The 22,170-nt window shown below is 37.2% G+C and overlaps 1 protein-coding gene and 1 pseudogene across 13 annotated transcripts in view; one reads left to right on the top strand and one right to left on the bottom strand.

The window, feature by feature from the left end:
* INPP4B (inositol polyphosphate-4-phosphatase type II B) overlaps nt 1-22,170 on the bottom strand; it is a 971,994-nt gene that overhangs the window by 566,102 nt on the left and 383,722 nt on the right. The gene's annotated exons all lie outside the window — the stretch shown is intronic.
* On the top strand, nt 15,788-18,190 carry LOC100657278 (histone H3.3A-like; annotated as a pseudogene).

Consider the following 22,170-nt stretch of genomic DNA (forward strand, 5'->3'; position numbering starts at 1 on the left):
ATCCAGCAACCCCAGTTCTAGAAATATATCCTACAAATGTAAGAGCTGTCCTATGAATAGACATATGCAGACCCATGTTCATTGCAGCACTATTCACAATAGCAAAAAGATGATACATAGACACAGTGGAATACTTTGCAGTGATAAAGAACAATGATGAATCCACAAAGCATCTCACAACATGGATGAATCTGGAAGGCATTATACTGAGTGAAATAAATCAATCACAAAAGGACAAATATCATATGACACTACTATCATAAAAAACCATGAAAAGGTGTACAAAAGGAAAATCTAATCTTTGATGTTTACAAGGGAGAGGAGGTACGGGGAGGAGAAATCACTAACTAGATAGTAGACAAGGGTTGTCTTTGGTGAAGGGAAAGACAACACACACTATATGGGAAGTTAGCACAACTTGACCAACACAAAGTCACAGAAGCCTCACAGATACATTCAAATACCTTGAGTGACCGAGTTACCATGGTCTCAGGGGATAGCTAGGTCAATTGGCATGACACAGTTCATAAAGAAAACATCCTACATCCTACTTTGGTGAGTAGCGTCTGGGGTCTTAAAAGCTTGTGAGCAGCCATCTAAGACACATCTATTGGTCCCATCATATTCGGAGCAAAAGAGAATGAAGGAAACCAAAGACATAAGGAAAATATTAGTCCAAAGGACTAATGGACCACATGAACCACAGACTACCAGCATGAGCCCAGAAGCACTGATGGTGCTTGGCTAACACCGCTGACCACTCTGACAGGGATCACAATACAGGGTCCTGGACAGAGCAGGAGAAAAATATAGAACAAAATTCAAATTCACACACACACACAAAAAGACCAGATTTTACTGGTCCGACAGTGATTGGAGGAACCCCTGACTATGGTCCCTCAGACACCCCGTTAACTCAGAACTGAAGCCACTCCTGAAGTCCACCTTTCAGCCAAACATTAGACAGGCCTATAAAACAAACAATAACAAAAAATGAGCAATGTGCTTCTTAGTTCAATACGAGACCAAATGGGCAATACCTTCCCAAAAGCAAAGATGAGAAGGCAGGAAGGGACAGGAAAACTGGATGATTGAACACGGAGAACCCATTGTGGAAAAGAAAAGGGGGAGAGTGTTGACATTTTGCAGGGACTGCAACCAATGTCACAAAACAATTTGTGTAAAAATTTTTCAACGAGAAACTAATTAGCGCTGTAAACTTTCCCTTAAAACACAATAAATTTTAAAGGTAGTTCCATAATTACGGATGGGAAGGCTGCTGTTGGGGTTCCCTGAAGCAGTGGTGGGCTGGAGCTGGCTCAAACCCTGGTGGTTAAGAGCTATGGCTGCTAACCAAAAGATTAGTAGTTTGAATTCCCCAGGCGCTCCTTGGAAATCCTATGGAGCAGTTCTATTCTGTCCTATAGGGTGTCTATGAGTCAGAATTGACTGTATGGCAGTGGGTTTAGGTTTTTTTGTTTTTGTTTTTTTGAGACAATCGTGAGCATCTCTTCCCAAACCTGCATTTTACGACATCATGTTAGTGGCTTGAAATCGGCCACAGTGGGAATATTTACACCTTGAAAGTTGGCAAATACTACAAAATCAGGGCTTTTTGTTTTTGTTTTTTCTCTAGAGAGCCACTTTCCAGCATACTACTGCTTTGAAGGTGTATGTTCAAGAAATTTATGCAACTACGACTCCAAAGGAAGTAATAGTAAAGGAAACTAAAGAAGGATAATGATGAGACCATCAAGACATAGGGTAGATGTTTTCCTAATGACAAAATATCTCTGGGGTGATATTATCCAATAAAATTGTATGAATGTTTGATGCTTTTCGTAGATTCAGAAAAGGATGGCTTTATATTACTCATCACAGGGGTTGCTATAAGAAGTTGTTAGAAAAACAAATGCCTACACCAAAATAAGAAAGAAGGTACTGGGATGCAGCAAACATTGCTTGTGCTACATAGAGTACAAAAGGAGAAACAGATTAAACTGTTTAAACCTCACGTGAGCTGTCCTCCAAAACGTGAGAGAAGAGCAGGGCAAAGGAACACTGGAAGCAGATCATTCTCCTTCAGAAATAGCACAAGACAGAAGAAAATATTTCTACTGACCCTAAAGCAGTGAAAGTTACTTAAGGCCTGAAAAGTGTGAAAAAGGATATTAGAAAAAAAATTTCAGGAAGAACACATGGTGCTCACTAGAATATTATAGAAAGAGACAGTCCTCACATCCTCTAAAGAACCGAGATCTACCCAAGCATCTGAGCGGCCCCCTCCAGCTGAGACTGAACAGAGAAGCTGAGGGAAGAGTAATTTGCCGGTTTAGTTTCATGGACTTTATCTTTGCGTATAATTTCTCCCTTGGAATTGTTAGGGATTTTGTAACATTAAAAAAAAAATGTTATGTATTATTAGAGCATCTTCATGTTGTCACGTGCTATAACTGCATAACTTTGATGAAATATATTGGACATGTGATTAAGAATTATTTGGGAAAACAAAGTACGTGGATTTTAGGTTTAGGGTACAGCAAGGTCCTGCAGTTCATCGATGTACAATCCTAACCTATTCAGTGTTCTCTAGTACAGTGCTGTCTAATAGAATCTACGATGATGGGAATGCTCTGATCTGTTCTAATAGTGTAGCCACTAGCTATATATGACAATTGAGTGAAATGTGCCTAGTGAGACTGAGGAATTTAATTTCTATTTAATTTTAGTAAATCCAAATTTAAATTGTTACATGTGACACTCTATTGGACAGTGCAACTCTAGGGGTAACAGCTGAACTCCTCACCAGACACACAAAGGAACAGTATTGGTCTCAACTTCATGAATAGGTACCAAGACTGCCTGGGAACCAACAATCTTTTCCTTCATAGTGACCAGACTTAACTCTGGTGAACCAAAGGCTTGATTGCTAAATGCAAATGGGTTAAATGAACAAAGAAACATGGGTGAAGAGAGCAATTGACTTCCATTCCTCAGGACTCCTATATCTGATATAGAGTAACAGTTCTGCACTTCTCCCTTCTCATTCACTTGGAGCTCTCGTTATTTTGAATCTAAAGAAACTGTGCATTCTTTTCTGCTTCCTTCCTTGGGGTAAGTCTATCATAGTGGGTTCTGCCCCGTATGGGAAGCCTTCATTTGCCCAGCTCTGTCTGAGACTGGGTGGATAAATTTAATCCTACAGCGAAATCTTAGGAAGCTCAATTTGACATGAAACATGTGATATTATCCAACCAAGCTTTTATCTGTGAAAAAGGTGATATTTGTTGTTGTTGTTAGGTGCCATGGAGTCGATTCCATCTCATAGTGACCCTATACATAACAGAAGGAAATACTGCTTGGTCCTGCGCCATCCTCACAATTGTTGCTATACGTGAGCCCACTAGTGCAGCCACTGTGTCAATCCATCTCATTGACAGTCTACCTCTTTTTCACTGACCCTCCACTTTACCTTCTCCAGGGACTGGTACCTCCTGATAACACATCCAAAGTATGTGAGACATAGTCTCACCATCCTTGCTTCTAACGAGTATTCTAGTTGTACTTCCTCCCAGACAGATTTGTTCATTCTTTTGGCAGCCCGTGGTATACTCAATATTCTTCACCAACACCACAATTCATAGGCTTCAATTCTTCTTTGGTCTTCTTTATTCATCGTCCGGCTTTCACTTGCATAGGAAGCGATTGAAAACACCATGGCTTGGGTCAGGCACACCTTAATCCTCAAGGTGACATCTTTGCTTTTCAACACTTTAAAGAGGTCTTTTGCAACAGATTTCCCAAATGTGCTGCGCCATTTTACTTCTTGACTGCTACTTCCGTGGGTGTTGATTGTGGCATGAAATATGTGATATTATCTAATTAAGACTTTATCAGTGAAAAAGGTGACATTTAGACCTCTGTTTACCTGATTTTCACATTTACTAGTCAGTTGTTTCCCAAACTTGGAAGAAAAAGTTGAATATCATTTATTGACACACTCCCCCTTGGAAATTTCAACACTCAATGTTTCTGATCACTTAATGGCTTCAAGAATAAAAGACAGAATTTGTCTCTCTTTCTGAGAGAAGAATGTATACAAGATACGGATGCATCGGTTTGCATTAAAGCAGCCCTGAACCAGATTGAATCATACGTAAATTCTTTATATTGAGATTAAAGCCTTTCCCAACCTTCCTGACCTGGTCTAATTCTTCACTGGTTACTTTCATAGCATCTAGTGCTTCTCCTTTCTGACACATCACATTTTTATTTGTGTGACTTATTATATAAACCAAACCAAACCTGTTACTGTTGAGTTGATTCCAATTTACAGCGACCCTATGTGCTTCAGAGTAGAACTGTGTCCCGCAGGGTTTACTTGGCTGTAGTCTTACCAAAGCAGACTGCTAGGGCTTTTTCCACGGTGTCACTGAGTGGAGTTGCTGAACGTCGTTTACTGACATCTTCCTTTCAGTTATGAGGGTTTACATTTCCTACTGGATTATAAACTACGAAGCTCCATAAGGGGAAAAGCCCATGTGTAATTTTCAATTGTCATTTTATTCCCATCACTTGGAACAACACCTGGCATGAAGAAAATGCTCGGTAAATCAATAAGCCAATATTTTACTTAACGATGTAAAAAAAAATTGTTTTTCGTATGAGCGTAGATTATGGTACAAAATCAGTTTGGGCTTGTTCTTTCACACATAATCCCTAGAAGCAAGGGTCCTGAGAAAAAACTCTTGATTAGAGGAGTAGAATAGTTCCCGAGAATATAAAACTAATAATGATCACAAGGATTGGACTCACGCTATTCTTTTGATTCCTTTCTACAGGTCAATGCCAAGGCTCTGACAATGGAGTTAGCCAGATGATTCAAGTGCACAATCATGGTGTTCAGACCACAACAACGCCAAAAGAACCCATTGCTGTATACTAGGTTCTGACTCACAGCAACCCTATAGGACAGAGTAGAACTACCCCATAGCATTTCCAAGGAGCCGCTGGTGGATTGGAACAGCAGACCTTTTGGTTAGCAGCTGAGATCTTAACCACTGCAACACAAATGCTCAGATCTTAACAGCAGCCTCCATTTGTTGAGTGTCATTATGTTCAGGCACTGTGCTGAGCACACTAGAAAAAGTAATAGAATTAGGATGTTTTAAAAAAAAAAAAGTTGCCTTCAAGTCAATCCCTACTCATAGCGACCCTGTAGGACAGAGAAGAACTGCACCATACTTAGGGTTTCCAAGGAACGGCTGGTGAATTTGAACTGCTGACCTTTCGGTTAGCAGCCAAACTCTTAACCACTGTACTGCCAGGGCTCCAGAATTAGGATGGGAACAGTTTATTGATACAGGATCTTTACCATTTTGCCACAATACCTCCACCTTCATCATATTTTTCAGGCTTATAGAGCAAAGGAAAAAGGGGCATTGTCTGTGACTGTCTATTATTAATGGTGGTTATAGGACAGAGTACAACTGCCCCATAGAGTTTCCAAGGAGCACCTGGTGGATTCAAACTGCTAGCCTTTTGAATAGCAGCTGTGGCTCTTAACCACTACACCACCAGGATTTCCTAATGGACGTTAGGAACAGTGATATCTGATATTCCATTTAGGCTTCCATTTGTGCATTTTATTCTACGTCTTAGTCAAGTATGCAAACTTGAAATCTTGAACTTTATGCACTAATGTGGAACCTATGTGCATATGTTGGATCAAACTGCAAGGCAGGGAGCTAATATAGAATGAATGCAACTAAATGACTAAACGTAATGGGGGAGATGCTCGGTCTCAGTGATGAGCTGCAGCCAGAATCTAAAACCAAACCTGTTGCCATCCAGTTGATCTGACTCTAGTGACCCTAACGGACAGGGTAGAACTGCCCCATAGGGTTTCCAAGGAGCAGCTGGTGGATTCTAACTTCATTTAACAATACCTTTTGGCTAGCAGTTGAGCTCTAAACCACTGAGCCACCAGGGATCAGCAACCAGAATAGATATGTGGAATTCAAAAATACTCTCTGGAAGGTCTTGGACATTGCTGGGGAGAGAGATGGTTTTCTTGTAATTGCATGGAATAAGGACTCAAAGTTATTGTACTTGGATTATAAAAGAAAGTACAATAGAATCCACAGAATCCAGGGCTCTGCATTAATTAGAAAGAGCACGGATGGAGCCTGGGAGTCTTTACACACTACTCCTTGAGAATATGGACCTTGGTGATAGAGAAATTGATAAGGAGTATGGAATGTTGTGCATCATGAGAGGGTTAATATAAAAATATCAGAAAAAAATTTCCTGTCCTGGGCCATCATGCATAATTCTTATAACTGTATCTTAAGAAGGATATTTGAAACTTAAGAAGATTCAGAAAAAAGGAAGGAAGGAAGGAAGGAGGGAGGGAGGGAGAGAGAGAGAGAGAAAAGGAGGGAGGGAGGGAGGGAGGGAGGGAGGGAGGGAGGGAGGGAGGAAGAGAAAGAAAGAAAGAAAGAAAGAAAGAAAGAAAGAAAGAAAGAAAGAAAGAAAGAAAGAAAGAAAGAAAGAAAGAAAGAAAGAAAGAAAGAAAGAAAGAAAGAAAGAAAGAAAGAAAGAAAGAAAGAAAGAAAGAAAGAAAGAAAGAAAGAAAGAAAGAAAGAAAGAAAGAAAGAAAGAAAGAAAGAAAGAAAGAAAGAAAGAAAGAAAGAAAGAAAGAAAGAAAAAGACAGACAGACAGACAGAAAGAAAGAGACCTAAACAAATCAGATGAATAAACTTTGAGGACTGTCAAATGTAGTCAGATTAAAATGGTAAGACTTGGCTAATCAGAAACAGAAGTTTAAGAAGAACATCAACATAAAAATGAACAGCTTCAACATTGAATATACCTTACATATTTAATACAGATTTGTTCAAAAGATATCAAGGCATAAGAGAAAAGGAATATGCTCTGAGGAAATAAGATATCAGTATTTTATCAACAATTAGGAATACATTCCTGAAACATACATCCAGTTGACAAGAATTTGTCAGCTTATGAAAAACTAAGACGTAGACAGTTATTAAAGTAAACCTTGGGTCAACCTATCTTTAGGACAGAAAGCCACAACCGCTAATGGCAGTCAAACATTAGAATCAAAAGGGCCAAATTACATCCCGGAATATTTGGGGGAAAAAAATGATTTAACAATAGCTGATATCTAAACTTCTAGAATGAAAGTATATTTATAAATGAAGGAATTATTCTAAGGAAGCATTCAGACAGAGGTCTGTCTTTCGGTTTAGATATTATGCTAACTCCTGCAATAAGGGGCTGTCTTTAGTTTTCTCTTAACAATGATTACTATGAGTTGGAATCGACTTGATGGCAATGGGTTTTTTGGTTTTTATTAAAAAAAAAAAGAAAATGTATGCAAGCAAGGGGAAACTGAAGTTATTATAATGTTAATCTGTCATTTTGGGCCACTAAAGATATCTGACCACTCATCAGAGAATCCTTGTACTGTATGGGGTTTCAGGGAATTAGTCTGTTCCTTTCCAGTGAATGGAAATAGCCTCCTGAAAAGCTATGCACAGATAAATTTTTGAACTTGTCCCTAAAGGAGATATAAGTTACTTTGATCAAAGAAGAGACTTTGATCTTAGTGAGAAAGCTGAGAGACGAGAACAAAGCAATCAGAATCCAGGTGTATTTTCAATCCTCATTTAACTTTTGTTACTACATTTTTTGTCCTTAATTTTATTTATTTATTTTTGATGGCATGTGTTTTCAGTATTGGAATGCATGCCAACTAATAGAGTGTGTTTACATTTTCGGTTGGTAATACGGATTTGGAGAAATATGATCTAGTAATACAAGCCACCAATGAGGTGAGTGGCACTGTGCACCACTGATCTGTGGTGTGACGATATACCACTGAGAGCTAGATAAGTAATTTATTGCGGTGCCTTTCTATTAGGTTACATGTGAAACCTCTGGTTTTCTAAATATGACACAGGAAAATCAAAACAAATCTATCAGGGTTCTCTAACTATGATGCAGGAAAGCCATCATTATGCTTGCAAGCCTTATCTCAAAGAAATAAAGGAAAAAAAAAAAAAGGCAAAAGTTTACACAACTAACACATCCAGGAAGCATCACCTAATAGAATGTCCAACCTACACAACAATGAGGCGCCAACTCTGTTCTGCTGAGCTTTACACATTTCAAAAGGGACCCACCTTGACACTAAATGCTGCAGAACCAGAATAAGGCCTTATGTCTGAGGTCCAGAGGCATAAAAAGTGGCTGGCATACTGTTTATGCTAATGGTAATGGAAGAGTTAAATGTTTTTAGGAACACTCTTCTGGAGTGGAAATTTTCTCATTACAAAAGAAACCTTAGGTGTTTAACTTTTAGACATCGATAGTCTATATCAGTGAGCCACACACACATACATACACAAATAATAATAATATTCATTCAACAAGCAATCTGTTTCCCAAAATTAGAATTTATGTAAACATCACTTAGATCAATAATCCTTTGTCAGGTAGAGAGAAAATAATTTATTTTTCATAACATAGTTCAAATAGTTCAGGGACACTATCTTGTTTGATTTTCAGGATAACCCTAGCATGAGTAAGAGCAGGTACCTTGATTTCTATTTTACAAAAGTAAGAACTCAATCTCTAAGAACTAGTAAACATATATCAATAGTTGCTCATTGATTTTCTCTCTTGTATTTACTATTTAGATCCTTCTATTTTTTTTTATCCTTCTATTTACTTTGGTTTTAATTTTTTCTCCCTCTTCTAGATTATTAAGGTAAAAACTTAGTCCTGTGATTTTAAGTGTTTCTTCTTTTGTAATAACCCTTTGCCATAAAGTCGATTCCAACCCATAGTGACCCTATAGGACAGAGTAGAACTGCCCCATAATTTCCAAGAAGAGGCTGGTAGATTCAAACTGCTGACCTTTTGGTTAGTGGCTGAATCACTTAACCACTGTACCACCATAGTAGCATTCAAAAGTGTTCATGTATCTCTAAACACTACTCTAGCTGCATTCTATACATTCTAATACTTGTGTTATTTACTTAAAAAAATTATTTACTAATTTTTCTTGGGGTTTCTTCTTTGACCTATGAGTCATTTAGAGGTGTGTTACTTAATTCCCAAATATCTGGTGATTTTCCAGATATCTTATTACTATTATTATTATCTTACTTAAATTCTGCTATACACGTTGTAGTCAGGGAGCCTACTCTGCACAATGTCAATCTTTTGAAACTTATTTATGGCCAAGCGAACGGTCTATTTTGGGGAGCACCTCATATGTACTTGAGAAAAGAATCTGGTGTTTCTGGTGTTGTCGGGACTATTATTCTTCACATATAAATTAGGTCACTTTGATAGATACTGTTGTTCAAGTCTTTTATACACTTACGAAATTTTTGCCTAGTAGTTTTATAAATTGATGAGAAACCAAGAAGCAAATCTGTTGCTGTCCAGTTGATTTTGACTCATAGTGACCCTATAGGGGAAGTGTTAAAAATAGTCTGATTGAGTATTTGTATATTGTCCCTTTAGTGCTTCCAATTTTTACTTCAGGTATTTTAAGCTCTGTTGTTTGGTTGCATACATATGTAGGACAGTTAGTCATCTGACATATTGACTCTTTTATCATTATCAGATGTTCCTCTTTCTTAGGTAATGAATCCTGCCCCGAAGTTTGCTCTGCCGGATATTAACACAGCCACATTAACTTTCTATTGATTACTGTTTGCATATTACATATTTTCCCACCCTTTTACTTTAATGTATGTACAAGTTTTTGTGTTAAGAGTGATTCTTATAAGCAGCGTATTCTACTTTCTTTCTTATGTTGTACTTTAATAATTTTATAATTGTTTGTATACATTTTTAAAAACAGTCACGCTAAAGATTATAATTTGCATCCTTAAATGCTAAAGATTATAATTTGCATCCTTAACCTATCAGAGCTTATTTCTAATTAATATTTTATTACTTCAGGAGAAAATATAAGAATCTTAAAACAACAGCATAATTTGATTTACCCTCTTTTTCACTTTCTATTCTTATGTGAAATCATGATACCTTCATAAAGTCACTCACAAGACAATATTATCACTTTTGCTCTAAACAGTCACCGGTTAAAGGAATTAGTAACATAAAATATTGGCTATCATATTTACCAACATATCTACCATTTCCAGTGTTGTTCATTCTTTCCTGCTGATAGAAGTTCCTATCTGGTATAAATCTCCTTCAGCCAGCAGAACGTACTTTAGCTTCTCCTGTAGGGCAATTACACAAAGAATTCCCTCAAATTGAAAAAATGCTTTTATCCTCATTTTTTTTTTTTGTAAGAGTATATTGGATATAAGAATCTGACAGTTTTCCTTTTTCTTTTAAAACTTTAAACATATTATTCATTTTTTCTGGTTTCCATTGTTTCTGATAAAGAAGTCACCTGACATTTGTATCACTGTTCCCTTACGTGTAGCGTACACTTTTTTTCTTGCTGCTCTCGATTCTTTTTCTTTGGTTTTGAGCATTTTGACTATGGTATGTCTAGGTGTGGTCGTTTTGTGCTTTGCTGAGATTTTTTGGTTCTATAGGTTGATTTTTTTTTTTTAATAGAAAATTTGAGAATTTTCAACTGTTATTTCTTTAAAAAAAATTATTTCCCCATCCATATCTCCTCTTCTTCTGAGACTATTTGCACGCATATTATACTTTTTTTACATGCCTTCGTAGATAGACACTGTGCTTACTTAAAAGAATATTTTTTTCTTGGTTCTCCAGATCGTGCATCTGTTGATTTTGTCTTCACACTCATTCATCCTTTCTTCTACAGTTTCAATCCCGTTAGTTCTATCCAGTGATTTATTTGAAGTTCAGATTTTGTAATCTTTAGTTCTAGAATTTCAATATGGTTCTTTTTACAACTTCCATTTCTCTGCTGAGCAATCTCATTTGTTCACTATTTTTTTTTTGTTTCTTTTAAACTTTTGAACATATAATACCTATTATAAAGTTCTGTTATAATAGCTGTTTTAAAGTGTTCTGTTTTCAACATCTGGCTCGCAAAGGTTTTTGCCTCTGTTGACTTTTTCTTTTGATTATGGGACACATTTTCTTGTTTCTTCATATGACCAGTAAATTTGTTTCATTTTCTTTTATGCTAGATATTGTAGCTCTTACATTGTAAAAGGTCTTGAGTACCATGGCTTTAAATAATATCGAATTTAGCTCTAACAGGCAGCTAAATTACTGGAGGATTCTCTCAGTCCTGTCGGGCATGGTTTTTATGCTTTATCTACTATGATTTTGTTCTTAGACCTATGAGGTGGCCCTTACTTTATGGTATGGTTCTTACTTCCAAAGAAAGAGCTTTTTGGAGTTTCAACTGATTGAAGGTGTTCAGTGATGCTGCTCTACTCTGGATGGGCCTGGACTCTCATATCCTCTAGCACTGCACAATTACTGATACCTCTACTCAGCTCTTCACCCCTTGTGCAATCTCATTTTATCCTTGCATAGCCTAGAGCTCGGTCAAGGATCTGAACTAAATCTCCATGCATATAACTTTGGGTCACTCTCCAGGTAAAGCTGCATCCTCTTCCGTAACCCGTCCGTCCCATAAATCCCAGCTACCGCAGCCTCAGACTCAATTTTTGACCTCTCTTCTCAATGAAATCTCCACTCTCTGCTCAGAATCTTCTTCCCTGCTCCAAGTCAGCAAACTTGAGCAGCACACCTCAGATTTTTCCCTTCTTACAAGGATCAAAGCCCTGTACTCTCTGTTGTCCAATGACATTAAAGATACACAGTATATTTTTTCCAGTTTTATAGTTGTTTATGGTAGGAAGATAAGCTGGAAACCAGTTATTCTGTCATGGATGGAAGAAAAAGTCACCGGGGCATCTTCATGATTTACAAAGTAGCACATTACATTAATTAAACATATAATATTAATTAACATAAAATGTTATTAAACACTTTTATCTCTTATAAGTAAAGCTATAAGGGAAGTTCTTAAAAATTTTAGTAATGTTCTCTTGGGACTGATTCCTAGAAGTTGGTCAGAGGTTTGGAAAACATTCCTGGTTCTTGAGAATACTAGAAAATTAGTCTCTTCAAATCTGTTTTAAGAACAAAAATGTGGTTAAAAAAAGTATATATACAGATATGTGCATATATACTACATATATAGTTATGTATACCGTAAATACTATACAGTATATACAAAATTACATATGCTACAAATGCTGTATGTATGTATGAAGTATTTCTACAGCAATTGTATTAATCTACAGTGCCATCAGCAATGCAACGGAATAGCAATTTATATGTACACACAAAATACTCCATTTTCTGAATTCAGTCTTAATCTTAAAACAGGTAGAATTACAAGTTGATGAATGAAAAAAAAAAAAAAAAAAAACCCAAATGTCTTCTGTTTTTGCTGTGCTCCAGTAGCTGACTTCTGCCTATGGCCTCCTGGATTCTCAGCTTTTACTTGACGCCGGGATCACACAGCCGAACGCAGTTCTTGATCATATGCTACCTCCCGAGATGGATGAACATCGACCAATTATTTTTGCTACAGTGACTCTGTGTATTCCTCCCATTTTCTTTTGATATTTCCTGCACCATTTAAATTTTTGTTCACAGAATCCTTCAATATTACAATTTGAGGCTTGAATTTTCTCTTTAGTTATTTCAGCTTGAGAAATGCCGATCGTGTTCTTCCCCTTTGTTTTTTTAACTCCAGGACTTTGCACATTTCATTACAATACTTATCTTCTCAAGTCACCCTTTGAAACCTTTTGTTCGGGTCTTTTGCTTCATCATTTCTTCTGCTTGCTTTAGGTATTCTGTACTTAAGAGTAAGTTTCAGAGCTCTTTTGACATTTATTTTGCTCTTTTCCCTTTTTCCTGTCTTTTTAGTGACATTTCACTTTCTTCATGTATGATGCCCTTTGTCTTCCCACCGCTCTTCTTGTTTTTGGTCATTAGCGTTCAGTGCACCAAATCTATTCTTGAGATGGTCTATAAATTCAGGTGGGAGGTATTCAAGGTTATACTTTGGCTTTTGTGGGCTTTGTTTTGATTTTCTTCAGCTTCAGCTTGAACTTCCACAGGAACAATTGATGGTCATTTTAGTAGGGGGCCCCTGACTCTGTCTTGACTGATGATATTGAGCTTCTTCATTGTCTCTTTCCACAGGTGTAATCAATTTGATTCCTGTGTAATCTATCTGGCCAGGACCATGCTTATAGTCACCAATTGTGTTGTTGAAAAAAGTATTTCCAATGAATAAGTCATTGGTCTTGCAGAATTTCAGCAATGCATTTTCAGGCACTGTTTCTACTACCAAGGCCATATTTTCTAACTACGGTTCCTTTTTCTTTGTTTCTAACTTTCACATTAAAATCACCAGTAATTGTCCTTGCATCTTGATTGCACACTTGGTCAACTTCAGACTGCAGCAGTTTATAAGAAACTTCCGTTTCTTCATCTTCGGCATTTGTGGTTGGTGCATAAATTTGAATAATTGCCATCTTGACTGGTCTTCCTTGTAGGTGTGTGGATATTAACCTATCACTGACAGTGTCGTTCTTCAGGGTAGATCTCATAATGCTTTTTTCAATGATGAATGCAACACTGTTCTTCAATTTGTCATTCTGAGCATAGGAGATCATATGATTATTAGATTAAAAATGGCCAATACTAGTTCATTTCAGCTTACTAGAATGTCATTCTTCAATTTTTCCTTTTAATTTTGACAACTTCCAATTTCCCTTGGTTCATACTTTGTTCATTCCATATTTCAATTATTAACAGATGTTTGTAGTTGAAGTCTCATTTTGAGTCATGCCACATTGGCAAATGAAGCTTCCAAAGGTTTAATCCACCCAAGTTATTAAGGTTGACCCTATTTTGAGGAGACAGCTCTTCCCCATTCATATTTGAGTGCCTTCTTACCTGAAGGGCTCATCTTCTAGCACTGTATTGGACAATGTTATGTTGTGATCCATAAGCTTTTAATTGGCTGATTCTAGGAAGTAGATTGCCAGGCCTTTCTTCCTAGTCTGTCTTAGTGTGAGTGTGCTGCTGAAATCTATCCACCATGAGTAACCCTACTGCTGTTTGAAATAATGGCGGTATAACTTTCAGTACTTAGCAACATACAAGCCACCACAGTACTACAAAATAACAGACAGTGGAATTACCATGTAGGTGAGAGTAATTTCACTCTGACTTTCAGAAGTTTTTGGCCTAATGCTTTAGTTTCGTGCAGAGCCTCTGAATGTATTGAATTATAAGCCAGCTGTGTATTTGAGACTCCTAATTTCTCTTATTTTGTTACTTCTGTGTCAAGTGACCACTAGAACTTTACTGGTCTTCTATCTCCAAGAGTAGTGCTTTTCTTGGGTAAATACCTGATTCTCAACCTTCCAGCCCTTACAGGCATGTGCCCTAAGGGAACATCTGTGGATCCTTAGCTTGCTTCATTTTAGACTTTTAGTGCATCTAGTACTCATTTATTTCATAGCTTTCTGATATCTCTGAAAATAGGATTTTCGTGCTTTATCCAGCTTCCCTAGTTCTGTCAGCAGTTTTATTGGCCTCACATGACTTACTACATTCTACTTTAAAACAGAAGCCCGGTTTTAACTTTATATAAAACCGAATCCATTGCTTTCGAGTCGAACCTAACTTATAGCGACCCTATAGGACAGAGTAGAACTGTTCCATAGGGTTTCCAAGGCTGTAAATCTTTATGAAGCAGACTGCCACGTCTTTCTCCTGAGTTAAATTTTATATAAGTAGAATTAAATAGTATGTACTTTTTTGGGGGAGAGAAGGGTCTGGATAATTTTACTCAATATTATCCTTTTGGGGTATTCACCCACTTCCTTGAATATTCATTCTTGTTTCTTTAGACTATTCCATAATACGATTGCACCAAAATTTAGTTTTTCATTCTACTGTTAATGGGCATTTGAGAAATTTCCAGTACCTGATTATAATGAATAGTGTTGCTTTGAACATTCTTGACAAATTCTTTTAGAGGATATAAAAATATAGGTTGTTAGGTGTGTATAAGGTACAATTACTGGATCATGGGGTATACATGTTCTCATCTTTTGTAAATACTGTCACACAAGTTTTAATAGATATTGCTGAAATGGTTGTTTCTGTTTCCACCGGTAGTGTTGAGAGTTTCCATTTGTATATTTCAAATTGGTTCTGTTTTTTCTAAGTCCTCTCAACTCTTTATTAGCATATTTGTCTATTGTTTTGGATAAACCCTTCATGTAAGAAAGATATCAACTCTGTCATATTTACAACAAATGTAGTCCCCTGCATTCTGTTTTTTGCTTTTTTTTTTTTTTTTTAATGTAGTAATATGCCAAACAAGGAGCCCTGGTGATACAATGGTTAAGAGCTGGGCTCCTAACCAAAAGGTCTGCAGTTCGAATCCACCAGCTGCTCCTTGGAAATCCTATGTGGGCAGTTCTACTCTGTCCTTTAGGGTCCTTTATGAGTTGGAATTGACTCGAGGGTACATAACAACAACAACATAGCGAACGTACCAAACAATGTGTACATGACCTCAAATTACTCACACTTTGCATTATTCACATCTCTGCTTCAGTTCATTAAGTTCATTAAGTAGGTAATTCAGCCTTAACTTTATAACAACAAGGAATTCCTTATCAACAGACTTATCTGTCAATATTCAGTGTAAAAGAGTGAAGTATCACTTTAATACTGGTGTTTATGAAGCAAGTTAGGGACAATGTAGATTCACTGTCACTCCTGAAGGAGGTGGAATTACAAACTGGTAAAGATCTGAAAACTGAAAAACAAGAAAAGGAAAAGGAGGAAGAAAAGAAGAAGGAGGGATGTGTGTATAAACAATATTTCAAGTTACATAATCAGAATAAGACGGATCTATCATTAAAAGGGTGAGGTTGTCTTTTTTTTCTTTTCTTTTGTTTTTTGCCTTACTTTGATTCTCATAAAAAGCCACATGTGCATGTTTGTGGTTACATGTTTCTCTGCCATGCCCATCTAAAAATAGACTTTTTTAGCTGATAATTTATTACAGCTGTCATATCCTATTACTCCAATTGCAACTAATAACAGGTGAGAAATAAACAATGTTGAGCCACAACTCTCCTGGCCTAATTGCAACTTTTGAATCACATACTACAAAACCAACAAGTAATGCAATATGCTCATATTATATTTATTTTGACATTCAGTAAAATTGACTTCCAGTTTAATATGTTGTCATAACATTGTCTTCTGGAGAATTTACAAAAACAAAACATAGAGAAACAAAGCTATATCTGTTAACAGTGAAAATCGCAAATCCCTATGGGACAGATTAATAAACTCTAAGGTTTCCAAGCAGACTCACAAATCCACAAAATGTGTTTAATCTGTTTCGCCTAAAGTATATTTTAAGCAAATGCTTCAGTAGTTAAACACAAGCTAAATAAACCAAAATATCGAAGCTGTAAATGATTAAATCTATGAATGCTGCTACACTTAGAGAAATAAAACTATGCCTAAGCTCTCCATTTGCTTTCAATCTCTTGACTTTTTCAACACTACCCAGAAACAACAATATTCCAAAGGTAGTCGTCAGCTTCTCCCATCAGTACATGATCACTGGTCTCAGTCACAGTTGCTGCATTGACAGCCTACGACATTCTCGGCACACTGCCAGACAGAAAGATGCAATGGCTTAACCTCTATTAATATGTGTCCATCCACTACCTATCTGAAAAATCTAGAGAAAATAAAAACACATTTTTCAAATACGCTTACATGGAAGACTCCTGGCAGTTGTGTGATCTGCACTGAAAATGAGAAACGCATTTACAAATTAAAGGACAAAACAGCAATCAGAGAACATATTATGCATACATAATTTAGTTTTTTTGTTTTTTAATGCATATTTGAAGATGCCTGGAATGATTACCTTCAAATCATGGCATAACCAGTTCATTTGCAACTCATTTTTTATCTTTATATTAACTTTTCCTGGGCGATTTCACTGGGGAAAAGGTGAGTGTCCAACAATGCCAACCCAAGCAACACATGACCACAACTCAGTCCTACCAGCCTCTACCAACCACATCATTCTGCTAATGGATAAAAGTCACTTCTCGCAAAGCAATAAGACACAGAAATAAACATTAGAGATAACTTGGTGAAGACTATTGACTATACCGTAGACTGCCAGAACGACGAACAAATCTGTCATGGAAGAAGTACAGCCAGAATTCTCCTTATAAGCAAAGATAGTGAGATTTCATGTCATGTACTTCAGACATGTTATCAGGAGGGATCCGTCCCTGGAGAAGGACATCATGCTTGGTAAAGTGGAGGGTTAGAGAAAAAAGAGGAAGACCCTCAACAAAACGGATTGACACAGTGGCTGCAACAATGGGCTCAAACAGCAAAGATTGTGAGGATGGGGCAGGATGGGGCAGTCTTCCGTTCTGCTGTACATAGGGTCGCTATGAGTCAGATTCAACTTGATGGGACTTAACAACAACAACCTTAAAATTATAGCGACCTTAAAAATTGAAGATGATTATTATTTTGTGAGATAGCTAACTCTCATTTCAAAAGATCTACCTATTTTAATTGTGTTTAGAGCTGCTGCGATGTGGTAGTCACTCTCTAAGGGCAGTGGCTCCTCTAGCTTGAGGTGTTCCAGCCAAAGGAGAAGGGGGGTTAGTGAGGAGGTCTCTATACTTGGCTCGTACAAAGCAGACTCCCAAACCAACCAGTTGTCAAGCACCCAGGAAGCAACTGGCCACAAAAGCTGCTCTCAAGGATGTATCTTCTACTGCAGGGCTGAAGAAGCCTCATCATTACAGGCCTGGTACTGTGGCACTCCGGGAAATCAGAAGTTATCAGAAGTCTCCTGAACTTCTGACTTGCACATTTCCCTTCCAGCATCTGGTATGAGAAATTGCTCAGGACTTCAAAACAGATCTGCATTTCCAGGGTGCAGCTACTGGTGCTTTGCAGGCGGCAAGTGAGGCCTACCTGTTTGGCCTTTTTGAAGACACCAACCTGTGTGCTATGCATGCCAAACATGTAACAATTGTGCCAAAAGACATCTAGCTAGCACATCGCATATGTGGAGAACGTGCTTAAGAACCCACTATGATGGGAAGCTTTGCATTCTTTAAAAAAAGAAACAAAAACAAAAAAACTCTTCTTCCTGTTATTGGCAGTTCGGCACGTCAGATATTTTTTTTTCCCACAGGGTCAAAAGGTACCTAAGTATGTGATAGCAAATGGAAAAATAGGGGACAGAAATCAAGTATCAGCAGTTTTCTCATTTTCATTTGTGTGAATTTTTAATATAAATGCAAGGACATAAAGCAGAAATACAAGTCTAAATGTTTCAGTGAACAAGTTTCAGCAGTTCAACTTTATAACAATTATAAATAAACCTCTTAAATTTTTCTGGACAATGCCAGCATTTGGATTTTTTTTTAAACAAGTAAATTTCTTATTGACGGCAACTAAATGGTGTTTGTAGCATTTTTATCATACAGTTGATTCCAGTCACTCACTCTAATTTTCTGAGTCATCCTACGTGCAGCCGCATGTTTTTAATGTTGTCTGTCTTCTGTGCTGCTCTGTAAGTTGGCTATTAAAATTCATTAAACTTTAAAAAAAAAAAAAAAGATCTACCTATTTAAAAAGTCTTAATCAAAGACTAGGTAAAGCAAAAAATGTTGGTGGCTCAAATCTCCCAAGAGGCACCTTGGAAGAAAGGCCTGGCAATCTACTTATGAAAGGTCACAGCCATTGAGGACTTCACAAAGTACAGTTCTACTCTGACACATGGGATTGCCATAAGTCAGAATCAACTCTATGGCAACAGATTTTTTGGTTTTAATTTAAAATGCTTTGGTTGAGATTAGAAGATAACCTTTACAATACGATGTCATTTGAAAACTAGAAGATACGACTATGAGTTAATATTATTAATTTTGGAAAAGGGAGCCTAAAGGCAAACCTGTTTGTCTCCGTGTAAATATCTTGACTCAGGTTTGAAGAGAGGAAAGTAATCTTCCAGAATGTAGAAAGCATTTTGAAAAGGTATTTGAAAAGACTTTTCTTCCTGTAAGGGATAGTTAACCAGATCTTAGTAGCTGGATAATGCAGGAGCTGTTCCTTTATTGCTATGATCTGCATTGGGTCTGAAAGGATAAAGGAAAAAATACTCTCTTCCACAAAAACCATTCCGTCTAAGGAGAGGGAACTGAGGGTTAATACCCTAAGAAAGAGTGCTGGTTGTTTACTTGATTTTCTTGATTTATCAAGAAGTAAATCATCCAACATTCTAAAAGTATTTGAGATCTGAACTATGCAAAATGACAACCAAATGTCTCAGAACAAGGAGTTATTGTTAGCATATCACACACTTGATTAGAAAAGGATTTAATAAGGGAAATCACAATGACATAAAATGACGTGGAAAAAAATTAAAAATAGATTTTGAATGTGTTAATTTAAATGTACATATAAGCTATAGTGGAGCCCTTGTGGTGCAGTGGTTAAGAGCTTGGCTGCTTACCAAAAGGTCAGCAGTTCGAGTCCACCAGCTGCTTGGAAACCCTATGGAGCAGCTTTACTCTGTCCTATAGTGAGTCAGAATTGACTCAACAGCAATGAGTTTTATAACCTATAGTTGGCTGTATTGGATAAACGTATTGATGCCAACGAAGATTTTATTATGTTACTCAGGTTATGAGAAATGTTGCTTTTTCAAGTGGGTTTATTTATAAGCTGTGTTTTGCCTGAGATGAACTGAGAAGGAATAAGAATTGCTTTTATCAAGAAACTGAAATATGTGACTGCTCAGGCATCCCATGGAACTATTGTCCTCTGGAGAGGCTGTGGTCCATCATCCCACGGGGTCATTATTACCGAAAGACACCAATTACCAATTCAACAGCTCTCCAAGTAGCCTTAGCTTTAAACAATAAAAAGATAAAATCTCCCAGGCTGTTAAGAAATTACTTATATCCTATTGTATCTTGAATGTATACATACTCACCTTTACTTTGTTCACCGTCCCACCCCGGCAATCTGACCCCAAACCCTACCATGTCATAATATGTCTTTCATTGAGGCCACTAATGAGATCCTAAGCCAAATCTACTGCCTGGCCTCAGGCTTTCTCAACTTGCCTCCAATTTCCTTAGAAACAAGGGGTTCAAACAGCAACGATTGTACGGATGATGCAGGGCCAGACAAACATTTCATTCTATTATACATAAGGTCACCACGAGACAGAAGCAAATCGATGGCACTTAACAACATCCTTAGGAATGCATAATGTTCCCTTTGAGAAGCAGAGGGAATTCTGGAACCGTAACAAGTAAAACTCAGCAGGTCCTTTTGCCCCCACAATATGCTCTAAGCTTTTGGACACTTCTGAGCCAAACTATGACTAGAACAATCAGAAGTTGGGGAGGTCATCTATGGGGAAGACATGGGAGTGTTCTTCACTAAGGGCTTGGCAAGATCTTGAGGAACTTTATTGCAGCCCAAAGGTAAAAAAAAAAAAAAAAAAAAGGTAAGGCCCAGTAAATTGTACCTTTGAGGACAAATTTGGTACTTAGAACCTATGGACTCCTGAGAAGGTTGACTTAAGGAACTGGAACGTGGGAGAAGGAGGCTGCCGGAACTCCTAGAAGACGTATAGTAGGTGGGCTTCCTTCCAAAGCCAGGAGTTTACAGAGACCTGAGAACTGAGGTTTTTTCTAGGAGCATCATCAGGGACAGATCTCCTGTATCACAGGCCCACAGGTACAGAAATTAGACTGCCATCCATGCTCTGCAGGAATGGCACTGCTTGGAATATCCCAATTTTACAACACCTGAGCCACATTGAAACCAACAAAAAAAATTTCCGACCCATTTTAGAGGATTCAGCAGCCAAAGAGAGAGGAAGATTAGAGCAATCAGAAAACCTGCTCAGAGAAACAGAACTTCTGGAAAAGACAGATGGACATTTGAATAAAACTCAATTCAGTGCATGCACGCACACACACACACACACACACACACACACACAAATGCATCTAATAAAATTGATTTCAAAACTTACATTTCATTAAATGAAGGACAGAGTGGATTTATCAACACCAGGAACCAAAATAATGAATTGGAAGACCAAGAATTCTATTACAAAATCCAGAGCAGAACAATACAGAAGTGGAAAATATGAGGGAAAGATAAAAGATTTGGAGGATAAATACAATAGGCCAAATATCCAGATAATAGAAATTTCAGAAAAAGGAAATGGAACAGATGAAGGCAAAGTGATAATTAAAAGAAGAGGATTTTCCCCAGGGGAAGAAAAATCTGAATCGGCATTTGAAATGACACACCCGTGTTCCAGACTTCATTGATAAAAGAAGATACATTTCTAGGCCTCTACAATTAAACTTTCAGAAGTCAGAAAATGAAGAAAAGACCATAGCTTAAAAACACAAAGGACAAGTTGTCAAAAAGAAAAGGGAACCAGACTGGTAAGGAATTGCATGCCTGGACTTAACATGCATCCCTGAAAGCTATAAGGCAATAGAATTAAGTTCAGAACCAATGGAGAGACAAGGCTGGCAACACTAGAGTCTTTTCACCATCCAAGATATCCATCACCCATCAGGGTAAAAGAACAGTGTCTGAGAACATGCAGTAATAGCTACAGTATCATCTATACACTGTGGTGGAAGAAAATACTTGAAAAACTACTCTAGCCAAACAACCATAACAGAAATTTCAAGACAAGGGAAGATGAAGAGTAGAGCAAAGAGTAGTATTGAGTAGATTGACTAATTGGATCATATGTATTAGACTATGAGAGCTGGGAAAGTGAAGGTAATAGTTAATGAAATGGAAGAATATAGTAAGGTAGTATGAAATAAATATTTTTTAAATATTAAAAAATAGCCTTTCTCTTGCCTAGTAATAAGAACTTTAAAAGTGTAATTAAACTTCTTAGCATAGTGTCTGGTACATAGCAAGCACTCATAAACGCTGGTTATTAACATTACCATTCTTATTATACTTATTACAAATCCTCTAGATTTGGATCCTGATTAGAGAAGAAT

This window comes from Loxodonta africana, chromosome 13 (genome assembly GCF_030014295.1).
Source record: "Loxodonta africana isolate mLoxAfr1 chromosome 13, mLoxAfr1.hap2, whole genome shotgun sequence".
Classification (NCBI taxonomy): domain Eukaryota; kingdom Metazoa; phylum Chordata; class Mammalia; order Proboscidea; family Elephantidae; genus Loxodonta; species Loxodonta africana.